The sequence below is a fragment of the Lynx rufus genome, unplaced genomic scaffold, assembly GCF_022079265.1.
Source record: "Lynx rufus isolate CCGP_SWC_20201006 ecotype Redwood Valley unplaced genomic scaffold, mLynRuf1.p SCAF_6, whole genome shotgun sequence".
Classification (NCBI taxonomy): Eukaryota; Metazoa; Chordata; class Mammalia; order Carnivora; family Felidae; genus Lynx; species Lynx rufus.
In genome coordinates, this window is record NW_025814878.1 from 289,913 (window position 1) to 303,326 (window position 13,414).

The window sequence follows — 13,414 nt, forward strand, 5'->3', positions numbered from 1 at the left end:
TTGCCCATAGTTCTGGAGGCCAAAAGGTCTGAAATCAGGTCAGTAGGGTCCTGCTTATTTAGAAGGTGCTAGAGAAGAATGCTTCCTCCTCTTCCAGCTTCTGTTGACTCTTGGAGTTCCATGGCTTGTAGAGGCATCTCTCCGATCTCTGCTTCCATTTTCACAGGATGTTTTCCTCTGTGTGCCTCTGTGTCCTCTCTTCTTATAAAGATACCAGTGACTGGATTTAGGAAGGCCCTAAATCCAGGATGATTTCATCTTGACAACCTCAGCTAATTACATCTACCAAGACCCTGTTTTCAAATAAGTTCGCATTCTGGATGGACACGAATTTTGAGTAGACACTGTTCAACACACTATACTTCCTCTGGTTGGAAGAAGATTAAAATGAAAAAGAGGTTAGGGCTTTCCTTTAAATCAGGACACAGTATTGGGCCCAGTCTTTCGGAAGCTAAGCTTTCATCTTGATGGGTTGAGCATGAGTCCTTATTCCCTCAGAAACTCCTTTATAAATGAACTGCCATCTTGCCTTTCTTGTCTCTCTACCAGAGCAAAGGAAGTAACTTGAGTTACCGTAGGTACAAGTAAGATGTATCATCTGTAAATCTATGGCCTGACCTGTCATCTGTGGGTTTTCACTAGCTTCTATTAAAGAGGGATGCAAAACACTGTCGCCAGACTTTGAGGCACTGCCTCATAGTCCCCAGTCATCACCCCCAAACAATGGATTTTTGTAAATTTCTTCAACTGATTTATGCCAGGGGAGTACTGAATGTGCCCCTGCTGAGCTTTTATTCTCTCCTTATGCCCCCCAAATGTACATTATGAAAATGTAAAAAACTGAGACAACAATCTGAAAGGAAGTTCCTTATAAGTAAGTTCTGTTAGATAAATTTAGAAAAGTGTTGTTTTGTCCAAGATAATATTTACCAGTTATTTCTTTTTTTTTAGTTTTATTTTTTTTATTTTTTTAAAATTTACATCCAAATTAGTTAGCATATAGTGAAACAATGATTTCAGGAGTGGATTCCTTAATGCCCCTTACCCATTTAGCCCATCCCCCCTCCCACAACCCCTCCAGTAACCCTCAGTTTGTTCTCCAGATTTATGAGTCTCTTCTGTTTTCTCCCCCTCCCTGTTTTTATATTATTTTTGCTTCCCTTCCCTTATGTTCATCTGTTTTGTCTCTTAAAGGCCTCATATGAGTGAAGTCATATGATTTTTGTCTTTCTCAGACTAATTTCACTTAGCATAATACCCTCCAGTTCCATCCATGTAGTTGCAAATGGCAAGATTTCATCCTTTTTGATTGCCGAGTAACACTCTATTGTGTGTGTGTGTGTGTGTGTGTGTGTATGTGTGTGTGTGTGTGTGTGTGTGTGTGTGTGTGTGTGTGTGTATGCCACATTTTCTTTATCCATTCATCCATTGATGGACATTTGGGCTCTTTCCATACTTTGGCTATTGTCGATAGTGCTGCTATAAACATGGGGGTGCATGTGTCCCTTCGAAACAGCACACCTGTATCCCTTGGATAAATGCCTAGTAGGTCAAGTGCTGGGTCGTAGGGTAGTTCTATTTTTAGTTTTCTGAGGAACCTCCATACTGTTTTCCAGAGTGGCTGCACCAGCTTGCATTGCCACCAACAATGCAAAAGAGATCCCCTTTCTCCGCATCCTCACCAACATCTGTTGTTGCCTGAGTTGTTAATGTGAGCCATTCTGACAGGTGTGAGGTGATATCTCATTGTGGTTTTGATTTGTATTTCCCTGATGATGAGTGATGTTGAGCATTTTTTCATGTGTCGGTTGGCCATCTGGATGTCTTCCTTGGAGAAGTGTCTATTCATGTCTTTTGTCCATTTCTTCACTGGATTATTTGTTTTTTGGGTGTTGAGTTTGAGAAGTCCTTTATAGATTTTGGATAGTTCTTCTATATATAGAAGTTCTTTATATCTTTATCTGATATGTCATTTGCAAATATCTTCTCCCATTCTTTTGGTTGTCTTTTAGTTTTGCTGATTGTTTCCTTCGCTGTGCAGAAGCTTTTTATTTTGTTGAGGTCCTAGTAGTTCATTTTTGCTTTTGTTTCCCTTGCCTTCAGAGTCGTGTTGAGTAAGAAGTTGCTGCAGCCAAGATCAAAGAGGTTTTTGCCTGCTTTCTCCTCGAGGATTTTGATGCTTTCCTGTCTTACATTGAGGTCTTTCATCCATTTTGAGTTTATTTTTGTGTATGGTGTAAGAAAGTGGTCCAGGTTCATTCTTCTGCATGTCACTGTCCAGTTTTCCCAGCATCACTTGCTGAAGAGACTGTCTTTATTCCATTGTGTATTCTTTCCTGTTTTGTCATAGTTGGCCGTACGTTTGTGGATTCTGGATTCTCAGTTCTGTTCCATTGATCTGAGTGTCTTGTTCGTGTGCCAACCAGTTATTTCTGACTAAAGGTTCAAAGCTGGAGCCCCTGCCCCACACAGTGAATCTCTCTCATTTACCTGCAGCTGGCCTTGTGGCTCTTGGAGAAGCATTGTACTCACCTGCACACACTGTAACCCCCTGGAATCTACTTGGGATGGCAGTGGTCTTGACACATTGTTTCTCCTGAATAAATGATTACACGAGAGAATTTAGTTAGGACCAACAGCTGAAGTGGAAGAAATGAATACCATTTATCTTTTCTTGTAGTTGGATGTCAGGGTCTAGGATTTTGTCCTAGTTTGCACAGACATTCAATGCCTTCCTCCAAACTGATATCTGGGGGGCAGCTCCAACCGGCATCTGCTTAGAGTGTGAAAGAAGAGAGCAGCTTCATGTTTTATTTATCCAGAGTAAAAGAATGGTTGCACATGACACAAGATGTCCAGATTATGAACAGGAGCTGTCATAAGTAACAGTGTGTTGTATTTATATCTAAAATTTAAACCTAAGGCTGTAAACTTACGAAATTTGCAGCTGAGGAGTGAAACTGTTTATCGCCATGTCAGTTTAAAAAAATAAGTAGAAATGGGGCACCTGGGTGGCTCAGTCGGTTAAGCGACCAACTTCAGCTCAGGTCATGATCTCACAGTTTGTGAGCTCGAGCCCCGTGTCAGGCTCTGTGCTGACAGCTCAGAGCCTGGAGCCTGCTTTGGATTCTGTGTATCCCTCTTCTCTGCCTTTCCTCCACTCATTCTCTCTCTCTCTCTCTCTCTCTCTCCCCCCCCCAAAAAAAATATAAATAAATAAATAAATAAATAAATAAATAAATAGAAATGACTGTCATTTCTCCTTTCTTCTTTGCCACTGAAGAGCTTGACTTACTACTGTCTTCCCCATCCTGCCCTACTCTGTGTGTACTCTACCCTACTGTACCCTGCTCAAGCTCCCCCAAGGTCTAAGGGACATGTGAGACCTCAGGTTGACTGAATGGCCCCCTGTTGATGGTGATGGCACTTGGCTACTTTATCTTCTGTGGTGGTAGGGAGGTAGGGTGGTAGGTAGGTGTAATATTTAAGGATATATGGTCCCTGGTTATTTTTCTTCCTTCTAGAGTTGACACACATTTCTTTTCTTTTTTCCCCTTCCCCCCCCCCTTTTAAATGTTTATTTATTTATTTTTGAGAGAGAGAGAGGGAGAGAGAGAGAGAGAGAGAGAGAGAGAGAATGAATCCCAAGCAGGCTTCACACTGTTAGCAAAGCCCAACATGTGGCTTAATCTCATGAACCAGGAGATCATGACCTCAGCCTAAATCATGAGTTGGATGCTCAATGACTGAGCCCCTCCCCCCCCCAGGTGCCCCAAACACGCATTTCTTCTCTTAAAGCTCTGTGTTAAGTGTGTGACTTCATGGCTTTTTCTTTCATGGCTTTCTCCTAAGAGGGATTTGTTTTCATTTTTGTTTGTTAGTTTGTTTTTGGAGGGAGAGAGATCTATTTTCAAATAATCAAAGGTTCAAATTATCACTCTGGGTTTCTACAGATTCAAAATCAGCATTTTCTGTGTCATCTAATAGATTCTTTTAAAGACATGAATAAAATAAACTTATTCTCATGATGAACACTGACTAATGCATAAAGTAGTTAAATCACTACATTGTACATCTGAAACTAATATAATGCTGTATGTTAGTTACACTGGAACACAAAACAAAACAAAAGAAAACTTATTCTGTTCCAGATTGGCTACTACCTTACTGCAACCTTGAGCCGATCAACTTATTTTTCTGTGCTTAGTTGGTGCATTCCTAGTAACTGACATTGGGCTGTAGGCCATGCAAAAGGCACACCTATTTCTTTTTGGTTCTGAATGAGTCTGGCCCTCGTGTTCACACAAGAGAAATCATGGATTAGAAACACAACACAGGTGAGATATACTGAGCATCTAGGACCTAGAGGTAGAAAGTAGTTTAGTGCAAATAAAACCTTCCTACAGCTTTTCCCCACCACTATTCTCAATATTCTTTATCTGAAATTTTTATGTATTTCCTTTAAGAAGTCCTGATATTTCACAGAGTCTGGGAAACACTTACAGTTCTGAAATGAGTCATGTTTACAAGCATAGAAGTTAGCAGAAACGGTCTGAACAGCCTTAAACAATCTCTATAACTAGGCTTTTGGCATAAATTTTGCTGGATTGTGCCCCCAAAAGTAAAAATTTCCATACTCTTCTCTATGTAAGAGTAAGTTAGACAAAGGATATTTTTTTTGAGATATTTTTAATTTTTGAGAGAGAGAGAGCACAAACTGATGAGGGGCAGAGAGAGAGGGGAACGGAGTATCTGAATCAGGCTCTGTGCTGACAGCAGAGAGCCCTATGTGGGGTTCAAACTCATGAACTGTGAGATCATGATCTGAGCTGACGTGGGACACTCAACTGACTGAGCCACCCAGGTGCCCCAAGACAAAAAATATCTTAACAATAAAAGTGATGAAAGAAAAAGAAAGAAAGAAAGAAAGAAAGAAAGAAAGAAAGAAAGAAAGAAAGAAAGAAAGAAAGGCAGCATAGGGCAGATGAGTAAATTGGGGAGGGGGTGGGGCAGAGAGGAAGACAGGGGAGATGAGGGGAGAACATCCAAAGACCATCAGATTCTTTTAGAAAGTAGAAATATGTGAGGGATGAAGAGAGGGAAACCAGAAACAAATTGCAGAATAAAATGGCCAACATTCTTTTAGGGCCTGGCAATGAATAAATGCCAAAAAAGGATTTAAAGATGTGTTTGTCCTTATCAGGTTATCTTGTTTTTCTTGAAATGGCCTCATTGCTGCAAAATATCTTCTCTCCACATTGTAAACAAAATCTCTTTGGCAGCAATAAATTTTCCACTGAATTTTGGGAAGAGAGAAAACGCAGTGAGAGAGAGGTATCATAGGAAATGGGTTCGGGACAGTTTGCATGCTTTGTACTTTTTCCTAGGGTTGTATCAACTAGGAAAAAATTTCTATAGGAAGGAGATATGATACAAAATGGATATTGTTCAGGATTCATCTGACCGCCATACGTGCCTGAGGAGATTGTGTGAGCGCTGTGCCCCACCCTCCCCATGAATGCGATAAAGCATATGCATGAGTTGTCAAAACTAATGTAACTCTGTTGGAAAACTCCATGCATATGTATCTTAACTGTTCATAATATTCATCATAACTAGTAATAGAACACTTAAAGAAATGACACTCGGAAGTGCTTTTTGTAAAGCTTACAATATAAAACGTAATTTAATTTGGTTTAATGGGTGTAGGACCAGGTGGCCTGTGTATCTAGGGAAGGGCATGCATGGACCCAGGGAACCCCAGACCTCACCTGTGCAGACAGGACTCACATCCACCTGCAGTAAATCATCTACTACACAGCTCCCTGGTAGCGAAGGCCATCAATCCCCGTTTGTCCCCTTCGTCTCCTGTTGGATCCTAATGAGCAGCAAAATGGTCCCAGGCCCTGGGTGGGAGGGACGTGGGGAGCATGGCTCCGACCCTCCCTGGCTAATTAGCATGGGGCTAATTGACCTTTCACATCAATTGTGTTCCTCAGCCTTCAGCAACAAGAGAAGGGGCCTTTCATTACCTCTATGTGGCATAATATCTTTGATTCTAATGAAAACCAGTCATAAGAAATGTGAGATAAATTCAAAGCATAAATCACAAAATATCCATCTTCTACAAATCTCTCTAAAAAAAAATGAAAGCTCAGGTTGAAGGAACAGTTTTTATTCTCATCCAATTAATATAAATTGGCATTTAGTGTTCACTGAAGGGGACTGAGGGAACTGGAGTTCAAGAGAAACAAACGCGTGGGAACGATTCCTTTCTGGTTATTCTGACTCTCCTCTGAACATCTCTGGGCTCGCACTGCTTCATCCATGTTGTTGCCTTGTTAGCTGTGACCATACAAAATATTTCTCAACCATTACATCTAAAAATATCTTTAACTTCCTAAATAATTGCCGTTTTGTCTTTCTCTGACACAGAAAATACTTTTATTAAAAACTCGTACAGAAACATGTTTGTGAAAAGTTATTATCAGAAGAAGCAACTAAAAAGCATTCTGAATTTTTAACGCTAAAAGAAAGGGAAATCTGAATTGTTTAAAAAAGTGTTTCTTTTTTATTGAGATAATTTATGTCAGATCATCTAAGAAAGACCTCTTTCGTGTCAAAACAATTTCTAAAATGAAAATATGATAACAACATTGACTATTAAATTAGGAAATCTTTTATCTGATAATTCTTGGCTGACCATATTATTGCTTTTCTGAAGGAAAAAAATGTGTGTGGTTAAAAATGCAGATGAAAATCAGAGATTTTTCAGCCTTTAAAATGTAAAGTTGGTACACGATAGGACAGCCTTCCCGTTGAAATCATTTAGGCGTTTTTGTAGGATGAAAATAGAGCTTAGAAGACTAGAGAGAAGCTAACATACATGACTAATTGGTAGAGTATGCCCACGAGTGTGGATTGGTCAGTATGCCCATGAGCGTGGATTGGTCAGTGTGCCCACCAGTGTGGATTGGTCAGTATGCCGACCGGTGTGGATTGGTCAGTATGCCCACGAGCGTGGATTGGTCAGTGTGCCCACCAGTGTGGATTGGTCAGTATGCCGACCGGTGTGGATTGGTCAGTATGCCCACGAGCGTGGATTGGTCAGTGTGCCCACCAGTGTGGATTGGTCAGTATGCCCATGAGTGTGGATTGGTCAGTGTGCCCATGAGTGTGGATTGGTCAGTGTGCCCATGAGTGTGGATTGGTCAGTGTGCCCACCAGTGTGGATTGGTCAGTGTGCCCACGAGCGTGGATTGGTCAGTGTGCCCACCAGTGTAGATTGGTCAGTATGCCCACCAGTGTGGATTGGTCAGTGTGCCCACCAGTGTGGATTGGTCAGTATACTGACCAGTGTGGATTGGTCAGTGTGCCCACGAGCGTGGATTGGTCTGTGTGCCCACCAGTGTGGATTGGTCAGTATGCCGACCAGTGTGGATTGGTCAGTGTGCCCACGAGCGTGGATTGGTCTGTGTGCCCATGAGTGTGGATTGGTCAGTATGCCCACGAGTGTGGATTGGTCAGTGTGCCCACGAGTGTGGATTGGTCAGTATGCCCATGAGTGTGGATTGGTCAGTATGCCCATGAGTGTGGATTGGTCAGTGTGCCCACCAGTGTGGATTGGTCAGTATGCCCATGAGTGTGGATTGGTCAGTATGCCCACGAGCGTGGATTGGTCTGTGTGCCCATGAGTGTGGATTGGTCAGTATGCCCACCAGTGTAGATTGGTCAGTGTGCCCACCAGTGTGGATTGGTCAGTATGCCCATGAGTGTGGATTGGTCAGTATGCCCATACAAATAAACCTGCAGGATGTTGTGTCCAACATGCCTGCCCATTTCCTGACTTCAGAGAGGTGGAGAAGCAGAATATTTGAATAGTTCAAAGCAGATTATTTGCAAAAGCACTGGGTTTACAGCCAGAAAACATGGCCTACAGGGCTGGCTCCTTCGTTTCCCAATTATGTGTCTAATTTGGGTGAGTCACTCAAGCCATGCGAAAGTTTCCTCACCTCCGAAGTGGCTGCCACACTTGACGCGTGCTTCACAAGGTCACCGAGTCATTCAACAAACCCGGGTGGGGCTGGTCTCTGTAGTAGCCAGCTCAGCATTAGAGAGATGCAGTGTCTTTTCTTGAGGCTAGCACTGCTTGGTGACGGAGAGAAACACATAGGAAAGTAGGTGCAATACAGAGTGGTCAGTGCTGTCTTCTCGGGGGCTTGGGACCCCAAGGAGCGCCGAGTTGCCTGCCGCTACTGGCCTTCTGGGGCAGAGACTAACTGTTGCCAGGTGACCTTCACTCCAGTTCTTTACCTGCTTTGACGACTCCTGTGTAACTGGCACTGGTCCTTACTTTCATCACTACCTTGTTATCTTGTTTGTTTTTAATCAGATCCGCCCATACTCTCTTTTGCTTCCTCCTTTGACTCAGTTCCAGTGGGGCTGTCTTCTAAGGCTTCTGGGTGTCTGGCTTTCCTCCCAATCATTCCTTTGTATCTGGGGCTTGTCCATACAGCTTCCAAACCCTGTTCTTCACGATGGCCCCTGTGCTCTCGTCCTGCTCTGTCTGCCCCATACACCACCCACTTCTCAGCAGCCACATTGTGGAGTTTAGGGGAGCCAGAGAAGGATAAGGGGGAATCCTCAGCCTGGGTTTCTACCTGGGCTTCACACTTAGGAGCTGGGTGACATTGAACCTGTCATGAAGGTTCCCTTTCATCTTCTGTCAGGTGTGATCGAATTGAACAGCCAGTAAAATAAAGAGCTTTATTTGTGCGGCCATACATCTGGATTTCCCAAAACATACTTGGGGATGGTAACAGCACCTCCCTCCGAGGACTCTGGGAACACTAAACAACTTACTGCATCAAAAACCTTACAATGCAGTCTGGAGGCCATTTAGAGCTCAAAGATATCGTGCACTTACTTATTTTACTTGTATTAATATAATTGTTATTGCTATAGAAGATGAAAGCACTTTGTTAATAGTGTGACATTTTTGACTTTTTGAAGCGCATAATTATTTATTTTAGAGATTGTCTGTCTAACCCTTCTCTGAGTGTTTGGGAAACATTCCAATAACTTTTCAATCCCCAGGAATTTTCTTGTTCGAATATACTTGTTTTTACATGGTCTCAAAGGTTAAGACTATTTTGAAAATCATTAGCAGGTTTTTCAAGTTTTGCTTATTTCCAGTGTTCTAAGGGGATCACCAGACTTCCACATATTTGAATCCTAACTGCATGTCAGCAAAGCAACTCCTTTTTGGAAAAAGAAAAATACACCAACTCCTTGGATATTGTTGAATAATGGCCAACTGGGTGAGAGTTGGTCATTGGTTGCCAAACAATTCCCATAGATGTTTTGTTAATACTGGGATATCTCCAAATCAAAGGTCGTGTACAGAATGTCCAAGATACAGATGTCTCAGTTCCCGGTGGGACCACAGCTCCATTTGACAGCATAATAGCAAGCCCACTTGAACAAATTAACTACTTTGTTCATCAACACTAAACAACCTATGTCACCTTTCTTGTTGAATTGGTAAGTTATAACAAAACACAAATGAAATGTGTTTCCTGTTTGTGAGGCGATATTCTATTTATTGAGAAAACGAAGATAAAGTAGACATTGTTTTTGTCCTGAGGAAATTTAAAGCCATGTTGGAGAACTCTGCTGTCTTCCCACTGAAGATCTCGACCTCCCGAAGCTGAGGAATTTTTTGTATACTGCGAGAACTAGATATTATTTTGGGCTTTAGAGTGGCTAGATCACTAAACTTTATCCCTAGAATGTGTTATTAATGAGGTTTTGAACTGAACCAGTGTGATAGTGCAGGTATACCATCTGGCAAAGGGACTGCTTTCTGAGATCCACACTGGTTTTTATAACAAGTCAAAGAATTAAGCAATTATTGGTTTCAGAACCAAGGATGGAGACTGAGGGAAATATGTTCTATACATATCACTGTAACTACTGAAATCTGTTCGGGGTCTTCCTATCCCCTTTCCAGCTCTACCCTGAGCATTCGAAAAATCTGGATTTGAAAGGAAAATCTCAGTATTTGGATTTCTTCCATATTTGTCAAATTTTAGCAGACTCTGAGAATTTACTGAGGTTCTTCATATGTTTTATGGCATCTGAGCATATAGTGAGATGTATATATATGCATATATATATGTATATATATACATGTATATGCATATATATATATAGTGATATATATACATATATGTGCATATACACACACACACACACACACACACACACACACACACACACAGTTCACAGGAAGCCGGAATGCTGCCAGAGTGATGGTCACATCTATAGCATCTGCTTATCCTACCTTCTGTGCCCGTTTTCCAAGTTGGACTGTGTGAGTGGCACAGCCTAATAGGATTTGGAGGCTTTATGGATGCACAAGATAAGGGACAAATCCTGTTTAGTTTTCAAAATTCCTAAATGGTGATACAATACTAACAACTCTGTATTGACTTATTGCTGTGCATTGGGTCTGTTCTTCTGTTTCCTCAACTCTTCAGAGTAGTCTTCAAAGTTGGTGATATTACTGCCAATGACAGATGTAGAAACTAGTGCTTAGGGAGGAAAAGTAATTTGCCAAAAATTATAAAGCTAATAAATTGCATCTATTTGGCTTTAAATTACACGTTCTTTCTTCCATAGCCTTCTGGTTCCCCAGGGAGCACTTTAGGTATTGAGCTTATGACTATTTATATTTGTTCATTCATTCTTGTTTCCTAGCCCGTCCCTCACCTTTTCCATTCACAGACATACTTTCTAAATCTGCTAGGTTCAGAGTGCTGTGTGAAGCATTCTGGTAAGTAAAACTATAAACATGACCCAGTTGCTGTTCTCAAGAATTTCTAAATTTAGTCTGAAGATCACAGACACAAGCACACGCGTGCGCGCGCGCGCGCACACACACACACACACACACACACACACACGCAAATACTGCCCAAGCTGTGACCACTGCTATAAGAAGAGCATGGCAGGCAGATTTCTGGCATTGAGATGAGGAAGAAAGGCATTACTTTTATCTGAGAGGATCACATAAGTCCTGAACTTAGATAGAGGAATTCTATCCGACTGAATTCTTGAGCCTCCTTGAAAAGAACACACTAGAGATAAAAGCCTCAGGGGATGTTGGCATACTGATTCTCCGCTGTTTCTCCTTGTGGCAAAGCTCCTGCCCCACATGCCCACTCAAGTGTACTCCAGCTCTTGATGTTGGTTTATTTGAAATAACCCAGGCTAAAGGCCATATACAGTTCCTAGAGTTCTAGCTGAACACGGCGGCCATGATGAATAGTGATAGAATGTCTGTTAGTCCAATTAGAATGGAAAATAGATACTGTCAGCTATTACTGCCTGATGAACAACCACAAAATCTCAGTGTCGTGCATTGATAAACATCTCCTTCAGGTCAGCTGGGGGCCTGCAGGGCCAGCCTGCATCCAGCTGGAAGGCTGTGCCCAAGCTGTGGGTACTGCTGCACTTGGGTGGAAACTACCCAAGGGTGCTCTATTGCTGGCCCCAGCAGTGGTGCAGATACATTTCAAGGCCCTGGTTCAGTCATGTTGGGCAAAGCCAATCATGCTACTGAGCCCAACTCAAGGACAGGAGGAGAGATGAGAGTGAATAGCTCTGATGAGAAACCTAATCTATCATGTATACAGTGAAGGAGAGGGAAAGGAGATAAAATCATAAGGCAGGTGGTCTAGAGAGGAGAAAAGTCTAAACACACCTGAAGATGGTAATGAGCTGTCAGATTCTTTTTAACAGTTTATAGTGAGACATCTTAAAAGATTATGTAGCATACCCCAGAAACTTGCACATAATGGATTATAGGGAGAGATGGGAGGTCAGGGAGCAATTGCAGAGCTCCTATGATGATGAAGGGCTAAAATGGGGAGATGACAATTAGGAAGTAAGGGAGCGGAAGATGTGAAGGGTATTTCTAAGTCCTTGCTGGATGTAAGGGAAGGGCGGAGGAGCTCAAGGTGGTGATTCTACCGAAGCCATTAGAAGACACAGGAGGATAATCAGAGCTGAAGGGGGGCAGGGAGGGCTTGACCCTAGATACCATGGGGGAGGGCGGTGCTTTGACAGAAATGGAGTAGTTACGTGGGGGCAGGCCAAGGGGGCAGAGATTGATGACCCAGTGACCACTGCTGAGTAGGAGCAGTCCTGACACACAGAGCTGTGAGGACAGATGGCAGGGAGAGTGAGTGTGTCCCCATGGCAGTGGTTCAGAACCCAGGATGGGGAAGAGGTAGGAATGGGATTCAGGACCCGGGGTGGTCACCTGGTGACCTTCTGAGTCCACAACTGTGTGGCTGCAGGAAATGCTGACACATGGTGGGCGTCACTCTTAAACGTTTGCTGGTGCAATGGTGGAACACTGGAGGGGGGCAGGGGGCCAGTTCTGATTGTTATTAGTATCGCTGTGTTTGCATGGGTGTCCTTTGAACATTGATTGCTATGATGAGAGAGTGACAGCGGGTAGTTTGTAGATATCGAAATTTGGGGGTCTTCTCTGCAGACAGATGAGTGACTTTCTATCCAGTAGCTATTCTATTTTTTTTAAGTTTATTTATTTATTTTGAGAGAGAGAGAGAGAGAGAGAGAAAGAGAGAGAGAGTGAGTGCACAGGGTAGGGACATACAGAGAGGGAGACAGAGAATCCCAAGCAGGCTCTGCACTGTCAATGCAGAGCCAGATGCAGGGCTTAAACTCAAGAACCATGAGATCATGACCTGAGGCGAAATAAAAAATCAGACCCTTAACCCACTGAGCCACCCAGGTGCCCCCTCCATTAGGTATTCTGAGACCTGGCTTTGATCTCAGGTAGTCTAGTTTTTGTCCTAGTAAATTAGCTGACTTCTAACTTTAATTCTACTAAATTTTCAAGTCTCCTGTTCATACACATCAATATATTGACGCAGAACATTTTTGCAAATGGTCACTGATGTTAATTGTGAAATTGGCAGAAACAGTGGATGACTGCTGGGGTGGCCTGGGTCTGCCGTTCCCCTGCTTCCCCGTCGCCGTGCTTATGTGTTTGCCGGTGACATGGGGGTGCGTGTGGAGTCTATCATAAACACAGTACTTTTAAATTGTAGAGAAAGATGCCCTGTAATTGACAATAACCAACTCTCTGAGCTTTTGTGAATGGAGACAAATGCAAGTATTTATATCTGATAGTTGGGAGGACACATCACTTCTGAAATAAGCCAGTTTTAAAAGAATACTGCTTTTCACTGTGCTGCTGTATGCAGTGTGGTTCCTTTTTGTCCTGCTACATTTCATGTCGCTTTGGATATTACCCTAGTTTTCTATCGCCCTGTTCCCTTTATCCCCACATTTCGGTTTGTGGCCCCAGTACAGTGTT

General features: G+C 42.6%; 1 protein-coding gene across 1 annotated transcript in view; it reads left to right on the forward strand.

The window, feature by feature from the left end:
• PRKN (parkin RBR E3 ubiquitin protein ligase) overlaps positions 1-13,414 on the forward strand; it is a 1,084,792-nt gene that overhangs the window by 152,802 nt on the left and 918,576 nt on the right. The window lies entirely within an intron of this gene.